Raw genomic sequence first — 13,350 nt, 5'->3', positions numbered from 1 at the left:
GCCCCTGCCAGCATGGCCAATTGAACAACTGGAGAGCCACAGGTTGCAGACCCCTCATTCAGAGGAACTGATCAACAATAGTCTGAAAAACAGTTGTAATCCCTGAAAATGTCCAGGCCCTGCCTGGAAGCTGGCAACCCTACTGACATTTAATCTAAACAAATCCAGCTGTGATCAATCAGATTGATTCTGAAAGAAGCAGACCCCGGACTGAAGACAGCTTGATTTCATTTGGACAAGGAAATGTATAGTAGGGTTACAAGAGATATAGCCCGGGGGGAGGGGGGTGTTTGGGGAGGGGAGAGACCTCAGTGAGGTATAATGCCATAGAGTCCACCTCCTACAGTAGCCATTTTCTCCAGAGAAACTGATCTCTTTCACTGGTTGTGGTGGGTTTTCCGGGCTGTGTGGCCGTGGTCTGGTGGATCTTGTTCCTAACGTTTCGCCTGCATCTGTGGCTGGCATCTTCAGAGGTGTATCACAGAGTCTGCTACACACTGTATCCTGTGAGTGGACTGTTACACACTGGACACAGTGTGTAACAGACTTCCCTCTGTGATACACCTCTGTGGTGTATCACAGCCACAGATGCAGGCGAAACGTTAGGAACAATATCCACCAGACCACGGCCACACAGCCCAGAAAACCCACCACAACCAGTTGAATCCGGTCGTGAAAGCCTTCGACAGTACACTGATCTTTTTTACTTTGAATCCAACAGGAATTCTGGGAGATCTTCAGCTACCGCCTGGCGACGGGCAAACCTGGCCCATTATGCACCATTTTTGCTGAGTCAGTTCATACCCGAGAAGTCCTGCCAGCGAATGTGCTGCAGTTTAAACACAGATTTGGAAAGTCTCCCTCCGTTTTCCCTCAGGCTCTAAGAAACCTCATTCACCCGGCCACTGCCAGCAGCTGATCGGCTGGAGAAACAACTTGTTGTTGCTGATCTGTGGGGAGTGGGAAGGATCCAGCAGGAGGCGGCTGAGGGAAAGAAACAAGCTGTCCCCTGAAACTTGATCAACCGTCTCCGTGCACTGCACACCCTTATATAGCTTAAGACTCTGGTGGTCAGTTGTGATGGCTGCATCTCGATTGGCTCCCAGGATAGTTGACCAGGGATTCTTTCCCCCCCTCAGTTTTGCTGTTCCTGAGCAGATTTGGAAGAAGATGATGAAAGAGTAGCTGGTTGAGACGTGATTCTTGGGTAATGGCTGCTGGAACATACACAGAACTTGTTTTGAGTCTGCATGCTCTGGGACATCGGCCACTTGTTTCCAGAATCTGGGACACAGAGTACTATGCTGGATACAACGGGAGCAGCTCCACACATTTCACTGTTCGCGTGTGTAACTGTGGCAGAACAGACACAATCCACAAAACGCACAAAACGGAAATCATCAAGAGAACATCCACAACAAGAGATAGTGCCCCCTCCCATTTTGCTATCAGGGGTCCCTTAACATCAATGGGACCACTGTTCTTCCCTCTCTGGGAGGGTTTTAAATTTCAATTCAGATATTTGCTGGATGCTGTTTTATTGTACTAACTGTTGTCTTAATGCAGTGATGGCGAACCAAGTGCCCAAACTGCAACCCCAAACCTGCTTATTTATTGCAAAGTGCCAACGTGGCAATTTAACCTGAATACTGAGGTTTTAGTATAGAAAAAACGGTTGGCTCCAAGGCGCGCATTACTCGAGAGTAAGCTTGGTAATAGTCAGTGGCTTTGCTTTGAAGCAACTGTGCAACGCTTCAAACAGGTGAATCATGACCCTAGGAGGGTTTACTCAGAAGCAAACCCCAGCAACCAAGCTTACTTCCAGGTAAAGGATCACGCTTTCGTTCTTCCCATGAAAATCCGTGGAGTTTAACAGCGCTTAACAGGGTTACCTACACTGCTTCCTCAAAACTAGGTCTTAGGTTTAATGCTAATAATCTCCCTGAAATAATTACACTATTAGCACATGACGAACTCTGTGCACGCGTGCCCACAGAGAGGGCTCTGAGTGCCACTTCTGGCACCCGTGCCATAGGTTCGCCACCACTGTCTTAATGGATTTTTAGCTTATAGCAAATGGAGCTGTGTATTATTATCTGTAAGTTATTTATTTGAATTAGCCATTTGCTTCACCTGTTTTGGGTTGGGTTTGATTATTTTTGTGGGGAAGTTTGTGTTGTACACTGCCCTGAGCCCTTTTGGGATAGGGCAGTATCTAAACCTAATAAACAAACAAACAAACAAACAAACAAACAAACAAACAATAGTTCTAAAGACTATGAGTGGAAGGATGCATTGTATTGTATGACTGCTCTATTGCCTTGTTCGTTTTGTGTATCATTTAGTTGTTTGTTTCATTTATAACTAGACTTTCTCCTCAACAGGGACCCAAAGCAGGTTTCATCAATCTCTGTTTTTATCCTCACAACCTTGCGAGGGGGGTCAGGCTGAGAATGAATGGCTCCCCCAGGTCATCCAGTGAGTGGGGAGTCAAACCTGGGTTTTCCACCTAGTCCGACACCCGAATCAATAATGCCGGGTCCTATATAATGTTTCAACGCACTGTTTTTAATCTTGTAATCCCCCTTAGCCTTTCAGCGAAAAGCACACAATAAATGAAGAAGAAGAAGAAGAAGAAGAAGAAGAAGAAGAAGAAGAAGAAGAAGAAGAAGAAGAAGAAGAAGAAGAAGAAGAAGAAGAAGAAGAAGAAGAAGAAGAAGAAGAAGAAGAAGAAGAAGAAGAAGAAGAGTTCCTCAATTGTAAGGAGTCTCAGAGCAGCTTACAAACTCCTTCCCTTCTTCGCCCCACAGCAGACACCTTGTGAAGCAGGTGGGACTGAGAGTTCTGAGAGAACTGTGACTGGCCCAAGGTCACCTGGCAGGCTTCAGGTGGAGAAGCGGGAAAACAAACCTGGTTCACTAAACTGAACCAGGTGGAGGTGTGGGGAATCAGACCTGATTCTCTGGATAAGAGTCCACTGCTCTTAGCCCCTACACTACAACCTCCCCGTTCCCAAACTGGAAATGACCTCAGTGTTTAAAGATCTGGGTAAAGGAGAGAAGCATCAGGGAGGGGTCACTGTTTCCCCACTCACCCATTCCTTCTTGGTGCTGCAGTTAGACTTCTCCTCTACTACTTTCCCCTCTTTCTTGGTGACTGAATGCATTTTCATGCCTCCCTCCTTCCCAAAAGATCAGGGTAGCATACACAGGTCTCTCTCTCTCTCTTTCCCATGTTACCCTCACAATGAAATGGTTTCAGTGCCAAACCAGATCTTGTGTCTGCTGATAGTCGGGTCAGGGTTCCTCACCTTTGTGGCTAGATGTGATGCTGCGGAGCTAATGCTCCCAAACTCTCCAGGGCTGGATTTGGCTTGGGAGCATGGCACAGAAGAAAGAGGAGCTTCACACCTCCCCCTGACCCCAGTGGTGGGATCCAAAAATTTTAATAACAGGTTCCGATGGTGGTGGGATTCAAACAGTGGCGCCGCCGCACACACGCACCTCCAGTCCCTATTGGGCAGGGAGGTTGCCTTAGTAACCCCTTCTCGGCACTCAGAAAAAAATTAGTAACCACTTCTAGAGAAGTGGTGAGAACTGATTGGATCCCACCTCTGCCTGACCCCAAAAACAGTCGTTTTGGCCCAGGAAAGTAATGTGGGGAAGAAAAGCGAAATTTCCTCCCCGCCACGAGCTGAATCAGAGTTTGGCCACATTAGCTCCCCAGCTTTGTGTCTGTCCGTAAAATGGGCCAGGGAATGCCAACCCATGACAAATGTAACATCTAGTATGGTCCTCAGATAGGCCCCTTCCGCACATGCAGAATAATGCACTTTCAATGCACTTTGAAGCTGGATTTTGCTGTGCAGAATTTCAAAATCCACTTTCAAACAGTTGTGAAACAGGATTGAATGTGAATTATTCTGCATGTGCCGAAGGGGCCATAGTGTAGGGGGAAAGAGGGAGACTTCATAGGTCGTTTCCCCACTGACCATGACCTCCCTTTGCTGCGCGCTCCTCTCAGCGCGCGTCATTTCTGGCGCGCTCCCAGGCTTCCCCACGACCTTGCGCTCTGTGCGGGATCATCAAAAGGCACCGTTTTGAGGAGCGCCGAGAATGACGCGCGCTGAGGGGGTGCGAGGGCAGCAGCGTCGGGGCGGCTGCATTGTCGCCGCCCCTGTAGTGGGGAGTGCCGGGGGACCCCGCGCTACTTGGCGATAGTAGCACGCAGCAGATGGTAAGTGGGAAAACGACCCTAGTCAACTTCATAGCCGAGTGTGGATTTGAACCCAATCTGACAGTTTGACCCCACTGGCCTACCTAAGCATGGAACCCCTGCTGTCAGATTTAAGCCCCTTCCGCACCTGCAGAATAATACACTTTCAATCCACTTTCGCAATTGTTTGCAAGTGGATTTTGCTATTCTGCACAGTAAAATCCAGCTGCAAAGTGCATTGAAAGCGGATTGAAAGTGCATTATTCTGCATGTGTGGAAGGGGCCTGAGTCTGACTCTGAAATGGCAGGGAGGGTAGAAGAAGGTAACTGGGAGGAAAAACTTCCTTGGGGGAGACAGAAGGGCGAGAACCTTGTTTGCTCCTTATTGTTCGCCTTGAATGTGGCCATTGTACTGAGGAAGGTAGGAGTGGAAGACAAACTATCAAATTGCAGTCTGGCTTTTTGCCTGCCTTTGTTTTTGGGCAGGCAGTTGCCAAATATGAGCATTGCGCAAGCAGAAAAACAAACATTTCCAAAATAATAAATCTTGTTCCTCTGCCCCTCGTTCCCTTCGCCCATTTGTTATTTCTTTTAGACATCCCACTAAACTTTAGGGCTGTGTCTGCGTACCTCTAATGAAACCTAAAAAGCAGACCTGGAGGCGTAGACCTTAAGACAGTCAACAATGCAAGTTCATCCCAGGACAGCCCTAATTTAAAACATTTGTGGCCTTAACACAAAGGTCGAGGAATTAGATACTGGGAATAAGGGCCATCTTTCTGGTTCCAGTTGGTGGAGTAGTACATGCAGATACCCACAATGGACTGGGATTTGACAGTGTCAATCATTATTTAGGAGTGGGGGGGGGAATCTTTTCAAAGAAGAAAAGTAGGGAATGGGGAATGCACTCTTGCATCTCTCCCTGCAGCATGGCAAATCCCCTTTAAGTGGCTTGATGGTATCTTCTGGGACAGCCACTGCCAATAATGATTTTGAAAGATTGCTTCTTTGATTCGGTAAGAAGAGGCTTCATGTGAGTTCCACTGTAGCTTAGAACTGAAACAAACACAGCTCTTCCAAAAAGAAAATGAAATCTTAAGGTGCACTGGAGGAAGAGATGGGATGCTCGAGCAACCAGTATGGGAAGAAAATAGGAGAATATTTCAAAATTGTGCTTCTTAAAGATGCTTCATAGAAATGGAAATGACAGAGGTGAACTGCTGCCAGCAATCCAAGGGCAAACCATGCACAGATTTGTTACTGCAACAACACAATTGCGTCCCCGTGTATATTTATTATTACTGTGAGATCTCACAAGTGCCACTTCCTAATAATAATAATAATAAGTTTGGATTTATATCCCCCCTTTCCTGCAGGAGACTCAAAGGGGCTTACAATCCCCTTGCCCTTCCCCCCTCACAACAAACACCCTGTGAGGTGGGTGGGGCTGAGAGAGCTCCGAGAAGCTGTGACTAGCCCAAGGTCACCCAGCTGGCGTGTGTAGGAGTGTACAGGCTAATCTGAATTCCCCAGATAAGCCTCCACAGCTCAGGCGGCAGAGCTGGGAATCAAACCCGGTTCCTCCAGATTAGATACATGAGCTCTTAACCTCCTACGCCACTGCTGCTCCTAATGGACTAGCAACAGCTGGGTACGCACAGCAGAAACTTTATGGATTATTAATGTACACATTACTGATTGGGGTGTTTTATACCTTCAGTTATGCCATGTTACACTGTCTCTTTAGCCCTTTTTACATGCTGTGCTTACCCGGAAGCTGTTAGCTCCGCAGTGGGGTTTCCCTGCATTTCTCAGTGGACATGCGAGGAAATGCCTGCTGATTCCTCTGAGCCAAGCCACCATTTTGCCTGCTTCCGGGCTTTGAGAGGTAGTTTGCCACATTTTTAAATAGTTGTTTTAACCATCTCTTGTTCCCACGATAGGCCTAAGTGTCAAAATGAAAAATAAAGAAGCCCTATCAATCCTCTGTAAATGCTGGTCAAGGAGCGGGTGGAATTGCTCCCGTGTGGGCAGGGGAAAGCAGGGAGGAGCAGAAAACCGGAAGGAAGCCAAACACACCCTGGTCTGCTTGGCTTTTCCCTGCGCAGCAGGGAAAAAAGTCACACGTCACCACTTTTCCAAACTGTGGGGATTGTCTACAGCGTGGTGAGTTCAGAAGGGGGAAAACATGTGCGCAACCAAAAATCTGACCTGAAGGAAATTTAGATTCACTGCGGTGAAGACAACAAGGGCAGAAATTGTCTTTGTTGATCCTTTGCTCTGAATGTTGACCCAGAGGGGTTCATGATTCTATCTGCCAGAGAGATGACATATTTTTGTAATGTTTATTCAAGATTTTGATCAGAAAATTCACATTTTTTTCTTTATTGGATACTCCACGGCGCTAGCATAATTGCTGATAAATGTGTAGAACCTTCTGATGACAGGCATCTGTATCAGAAACAGCAACAACTGTATGGTCAGCACAGAAAAGAGTTTTCTATCCCTCTTGCAAGAAACCTTCTTTTCCTTCCAACTGCAATAGCAATTGGATCTACACCAAACTGGAAAAGAAGTGATGGACAGCTACGTTTTGAGGAGTTGTCCCAGTCACAGAACCCCTTGATTGACATGGAGTTCAAAATGAATTGTAAGGATGGCAGATAGAAAACTGATAACTGGGAATGAACAGTAGAAGGAAAGCTGTCAACGGACAGTGCTGGAGATAGAAAAGTGAGCTGCAAGCTATCTGTAGAAAATTCTCCTCTGGAATGAGAGGAACACCCTCTGGTTTAGGTTCAGGAATGACCCATAACCAGCTATAAAGGGAAATAGCTCTAGTGCTGAAAGGGTGATCCCCAAGCATTTAACACAGTGGTTCTCAACCTTCCTAATGCCGCGATCCTTTAATACAGTTCCTCATGTTGTGGTGACCCCCAACCCTAACATGTATCCATTTTGCAGATGGAGAACACTGATGCAGAGTCTTAGGCGACCCCTGCGAAAGGGTCATTCGACCCCCAGAGGGGTCCCAACCTCCAGGTTGAGAACCACTGATTTAACAGGAAATAGATCTAGTGAAAAGAGTGATCGTAAGACAGTTTAAAGAAGAAAACTGGTAAGTCTGTGGATAACCTTGATCAACAACTCATTAGAACCTAGCTGTGCTCCCCATGACTCTTCATTAGGACATTAACAATTCCTGACTCTCTCCCAATTTTTTTGGCTGGCAAAAAAGCAAAGGCTCTCATTGTCAGTTTGTAACTGTCAGCTTCGCTGAGGAAACTGGCTGAACTTTCTATTATTTATTTAATTTCTAGTCACGTCCCACTGGGCACGATCCAAACAGACTTAAGCACATTTTGGCTCCGTTCAGTCTCAACAGGAGAGATTTCACACAGGCTTAACACTCTCCAGTTTGACCCAACATAGAGTCTTAAAAATCCTCAACCGTGGTGAGATCATGCCTAGCATCATGAAGGCAACTTCATGTCATTTTGGACCCATACGCAAGTGGGATTATCTGGGGAGAATTCCTTCCGTCAGTCCCTTCAGGCCGCGTGAGAGAATAATTATCTTTTTATGTCCCCTTCGCACTCTCCCTTGCTCTCCTTCTGGTCTTGTACCTTGTCTTGTTCATTCTGTCATCCCACCAGAACCAAAAGGATCTTTAATCAAAACTCCCATTGTAGCCCAAAAGGGCATTTTTGCGTTAATTGCACAACGAACAGACAGCCGCTCAAACAAACTGTTCTACTGTTGGCTTGTGTGCTCCTTCCCAAAACAAAATCATGGGAAAAACAGCAACAGGCAAAATAACTTCATGTCATTGTGAGGAGGAGAAGAAAACCTACAACAGCTATAAAAACAAACATTGTATGTTGAGTTTCCTCTTCATTGTGCTTGCCACAAGCATGGGGTTCAAAGCCAGTAACTGCTGAGGTAAACAATTCTAATAGCCTCCATGGGAGCTTCATAAGGTTTCTAAAAGGGGCATTGTTTCACCTTCCAAATACAAGAGCTTGGCCATATGACCTTCTGAAAAAAAAGAAGAAGAAGAAGAAGAAGAAGAAGAAGAAGAAGAAGAAGAAGAAGAAGAAGAAGAAGAAGAAGAAGAAGAAGAAGAAGAAGAAGAAGAAGAAGAAGAAGAAGAAGAAGAAGAAGAAGAAGAAGAAGAAGAAGAAGAAGAAGAAGAAGAAGAAGGGCTGAAGTAGTTGTCTAGTTCTTCTCTTTCCGCTTCTGGATAGATTTAGATCTTGAATCTCCAGTTCAGAGTCCCAGCTGTCAATGCCCATGTCAGAGAGCCTATCCAGAGGTGGGATCCAACCAGTTCTCACCACTTCTCTAGAAATGGTTACTAATTTTTTCTGAGTGCCGAGAAGGGGTTACTAAAGCAACCTCCCTGCCCAATAGGGACTGGAGGTGCGTGTGTGCGGCGGCGCCACTGTTTGAATCCCACCACCATCGGAACCTGTTATGAAAATTTTTGGATCCCACCACTGAGCCTATGTGTACTAAGAGAGTTGGTGTGGTATAGTGGAATAAGAACAGGGAGATCTAGACTTCAGTCTCCATTGAGCCATGAAGTAAACTGGGAGATTATAAGGCATTCCTCTTAGCCCAAGCTACCTCATGAAGTTGTTGTGAGGGTCACAATAGATAACCCCCTCACCCCAGGGCATCTTGGAGTCAGAGAAACACTATCTGATAGTTACATCACATTTTGAGTGAACCTTTCTCCGGGTACCTGACCAGATGATACAATGCTGGGAAAATGTTACAAGTGCTCCCAGCATTTCAACAAAGTCTCTTCCAAGGTATAAAGGGAGCCGATGTATAGGAAAATGGATTTAAACCTTTCCACTTTCCTCAGGATAAAGAACCCCTGGGAGTCTCCAATTTCCCCTATTGGGAAAATGCATGGGTGCTGATATCACATCTACTTACATATCTGCAACAGGGCAAAGAGGGACTCGCTGGAGTTGTTTTAGATAAGGAAAACAGTGTAGGATTTGGAAGGCTTCCTTCCCATCATAGTCCCAGTGTAAATTGGGACCTTGGATGTCTTCTTTTTTAAAAAAAAATTATCACAGAAAGCTCCTGACATGGAACTTAAGGTCAAAATCCAACACTCTTCATTTTGCCTCAGGGACAGAATCCTTTGACATCGGAAATATCCATTTGTAAGACAAATGAAATCTTACATCTGTTCTCCTTGGAGAAGTGGGGGTGGGGGGAGAGAAAATGTGCAGTTCATTAAGCAAAACTCCTGCAGCAGTGGCGTAGGAGGTTAAGAGCTCGTGTATCTAATCTGGAGGAACCGGGTTTGATTCCCAGCTCTGCCGCCTGAGCTGTGGAGGCTTATCTGGGGAATTCAGATTAGCCCGTGCACTCCCACACACACCAGCTGGGTGACCTTGGGCTAGTCACAGCTTCTCGGAGCTCTCTCAGCCCCACCTACCTCACAGGGTGTTTGTTGTGAGGGGGGAAGGGCAAGGAGATTGTAAGCCCCTTTGAGTCTCCTGCAGGAGAGAAAAGGGGATATAAACCTAACCACTTCTTCTTCCTTCTCTTTCTCTTCTCTTCTCTTCTCTTCCTCTTCTTTCTTTCTTCTTAGACTGGCTGTTGTGGGTTTTCTGGCCAGCGTGGTCGAGTTCTGGTAGTTCTTGCTCCTAATGTTTTGCCTGCAACTATGGCTGGCATCTATGGCAGGTGAAACCCGAGGAGAAAAACTACCAGAACTTAGCTACACAGCTCTGAAAAACCCAGAACAGCCAATCGATTCCAGCCAATCGATTCCATGAAAGCCTTTGACAATACAGTACTGGAAAAACGCAGAGCGTTTTGTTGCCGCTGTTCTTTTGGCTGATCAATCCTAAGATGCGTTGTCATGTTTGAAATAGGCCTTGTTTTCTGTTCCTTGCCTCCTGCTGTGGGGAGGGGGGGGTGGGCAGAAGAGTTCAGTGTGTGTAGGAATCCGTCCTCCTCCGAGCACATGAATACTGCTGAACAAACACAGAAATCAGAGATGATTACACCCCGCTGGAAAACTGGTGCGCTTCTGTCTGGCTTACATAAGCAGCTGGCCCTGTTCAAGATCTCTAGCCAAACCTCTCGGCCGCGTGACAAGATGGAATAATTGCACCCTGTACACGGAGAGTGCCTCCTTCCCTGGTTTTGCCCTCCAGACAATGCAGTCAATACCTCTTCAGAAGTACAGGTTCTCGCTTGTCTTTCTCTTCCCGTCTATTTGCACTATCCACATCTATTTTATTTCTACTGCAAATTTCCATCGTCAGTGCATCAGCCAATTATGCAGGGACTTCAGGGAGGTACCTGCTAAAATCCAGAACATTCCAGCCATGTGTCACACTGAATCAACGTTATGTTTTCAGGCAACTGTCTCAGGCCTGTATTGGGTCGTGCCTGTGATGTCACCGACAAGGCACAATTGTGCACAACCACTTCAGGTGAGCCCTTGCCTGCTTTTCTATGAATACAAAACACCGTTCTTTAAAAAGAAGAAATGCTCTAAAGTTGCCTTTTCCCAACAGGAGAAAAAGAACCTCCCATGACGAGAGGCATTTACCAGGAAAGTCGGGCTGATGCCCCAGAGGGTAGGGTTGCAATCTGAGCGCTGGTACCCAATGAGAGCTTTTAGAGGGTGGGGATATGGTAATTGTTGTTGCTCCAACTCTGTGACATCACTTCCAGCACAAACCCTTAGAAACTCCATGGAGTTTTGGAGGAATCATGCAGCATCACCCAACCCGATGACATCATTTTCGGGTGCACACTAGGGGCCACTCCCCACTTACCTCTTCTGATTGCAACCCCGCAGCGACCCCACGTAGAAAAGCCTCCGTGGCTTTTGACCACGGAGACATTTGTTTCCCACACTGTTCAGGCTCCCTGGCTTAGGCAAGAGGGGCGCCGAGGGAGAAGCACTCCCCCAGACCTGCTCTTGCAGCCACGCGCACACGCCCCCAGCCCGGCCCTCGCCCGCCCGCCCGCTTGCCCTCTTGCTCGCGCGCCCACCACGGCCCCCACCGACCTGCCAAGCTGTTGTAGCAGTCGGCCTCTGCTCATCGTTGAGTCCGGCGTCGCTGTCAACGTCGCAGCGCTCCTCCTGGGCCAGCAGCAGCAGCAGCCCCTTCAGCTCCAGCAGCGCCCAGTGGTACTTGCGGGGGTTTTGAAAATGCTGCTCTTTCTTGAGGACCTAATTTGCCGCACGGCAAGGAGGTGGGAGAGCGGCAAATTCCGGGCAGCTGTGCAGTGGGCGCTGGTGGCGTGGGGAACGTCCAGGATCCCCGTGTCTTTTAAAGAGGTGACCCCGCGGCTTATGGTGAGTGGAGAGTGGCCCTAGAAGTGACATCAAGGCATTGGAGCAACACTGATTTCCCCTTGCCCTCCCTCCCAATCCTACCAAGTGGCATTGCCAGGGAGGGGATCTTCCACTGGAGCAGGAGACCTGGCAAACTGAACTGGGACACATAAACAAGCAAACCCCCCACCCCATCCGAATAGCTTCATCAGGAGTCACTTGCCTCAGGCATTTCAGCTGTGATTGTGGTCAATCGTTAGGTCTCAGACCTTTAGCCAATAAACAGACTCTGGATTCTTGATCCGTAGTGTTCATTGAAAGGCAACGAAGTACCAACAAAGTTCTGCCAGACCTTTATCCCCAGAGAGCCCCCCCCCTCCTGTTTTCCCAAAGAATGTGTGGAGAGTTTTCCCTTGGGAGTAACCTGCCAGGGTCAGCCTACTTATCTACAAATGTGTGAAGCCATAAAGATCAAAAGAAAGGAGAAAGGAAAGTTCCATGGCATATATCAGGCTGGCTACATATATCTCGTAACAATTACACTGAAATGAAAGTGCATCTCCATCACCCAGGTGCCATCTCTGTCAATATAAATTGTTACAAAACCATTCAGCTAGGAATGCCCCTCAATCACCAGCCACAGTTCCTGACATCAATGCGCCAGCTATCTCCATCATTGCTGAGCAGTTTTGAAAATGCTGCTCTTTCTTGGGTTTGCTGTGGCCCCTGGCTTGCAGCACTATGCAGCCTATTCAGCTTGGTTTGCTCCCAGGCTGTTTGAATGTCCCGGTCTGCACCGGCGGAGGAAGATGACGGTGACGGCACGGCTGAGAGGCAAATGTCCATTTTCCTGCCTTCCAGCTCCAGAGTATAACACACGGTTTCACCTTCCCTCCAACACAGAAGCCCTATTCTCTCCTCCTTGGCAAGGCAGCTGCTATCTAATACGGCAAGCAAAGACCGTGACTATCTTCGCCTCTTCTTTCCAGTCCCCGTTTCACTGTGGGAAAGGCAGTTAAAGTATAAACTTTCCCCCTTTTGTCCAACGCAAGCTCCTCTGAGCCAAATTCTGAACAGAGCAACCTCTCATAATGCCCGTCTCTCGTGGCAGATTGACGCAACCTCCCGCGCGCAGGTACTGCCTGCTATAATGGCTGTTTATGTAACAGCCGCAGAAGAGTTGCTGAAACAGAGAAACGGGCTCACAGAAAAATCGTAGAAAAAAAATAAGAGGTAATAATGAGGGCACTGTGGTGACAAATTAGACTACAAAAAACAGGGACTTGAGCAGCTAGTACATAGTTGCTGGTGTGATAGGTCAGCAGTGGCGTAGTGGTTAAGAGCAGGTGCACTCTAATCTGGAGGTACCGGGTTTGATTCTCCACTCTGTCGCTTGAGCTGTGGAGGGAATTCAGCTTAGCCTGGGCACTCCCACACATACCAGCTGGGTGATCTTGGGTTAGTCACAGTTCTTCAGAGCTCTCTCAGCCCCTCCCACCTCACATGGTATTTTGCGGGGGGGGAGGGGGGGGAAAGAGATTGTTAGCCCCTTTGAATCTCCTTACAGGAGAGAAAGGGGGGATATAAATCCAAACTACTACTACTACTACTACTACTACTACTACTACTACTACTACTACTCTTCTTCTGCCGATGCCTAACAAGTCCACCAATCTCAATCACTCCATCACACTGGCACTTCAATACGGAGCACAGACTGCCATGTTTCATCTGATGCGGCACCACAGCATCAATTCCCAGGATGAAATAACTCTCTAGATCTTTTCCAAGGATGGTAAATATTTTGCTAA

Source organism: Sphaerodactylus townsendi, linkage group LG05 (genome assembly GCF_021028975.2).
Source record: "Sphaerodactylus townsendi isolate TG3544 linkage group LG05, MPM_Stown_v2.3, whole genome shotgun sequence".
NCBI lineage: Eukaryota > Metazoa > Chordata > Lepidosauria > Squamata > Sphaerodactylidae > Sphaerodactylus > Sphaerodactylus townsendi.
The sequence above is the reverse complement of the archived record's forward strand: the minus strand, read 5'-3'. Positions refer to the sequence as shown.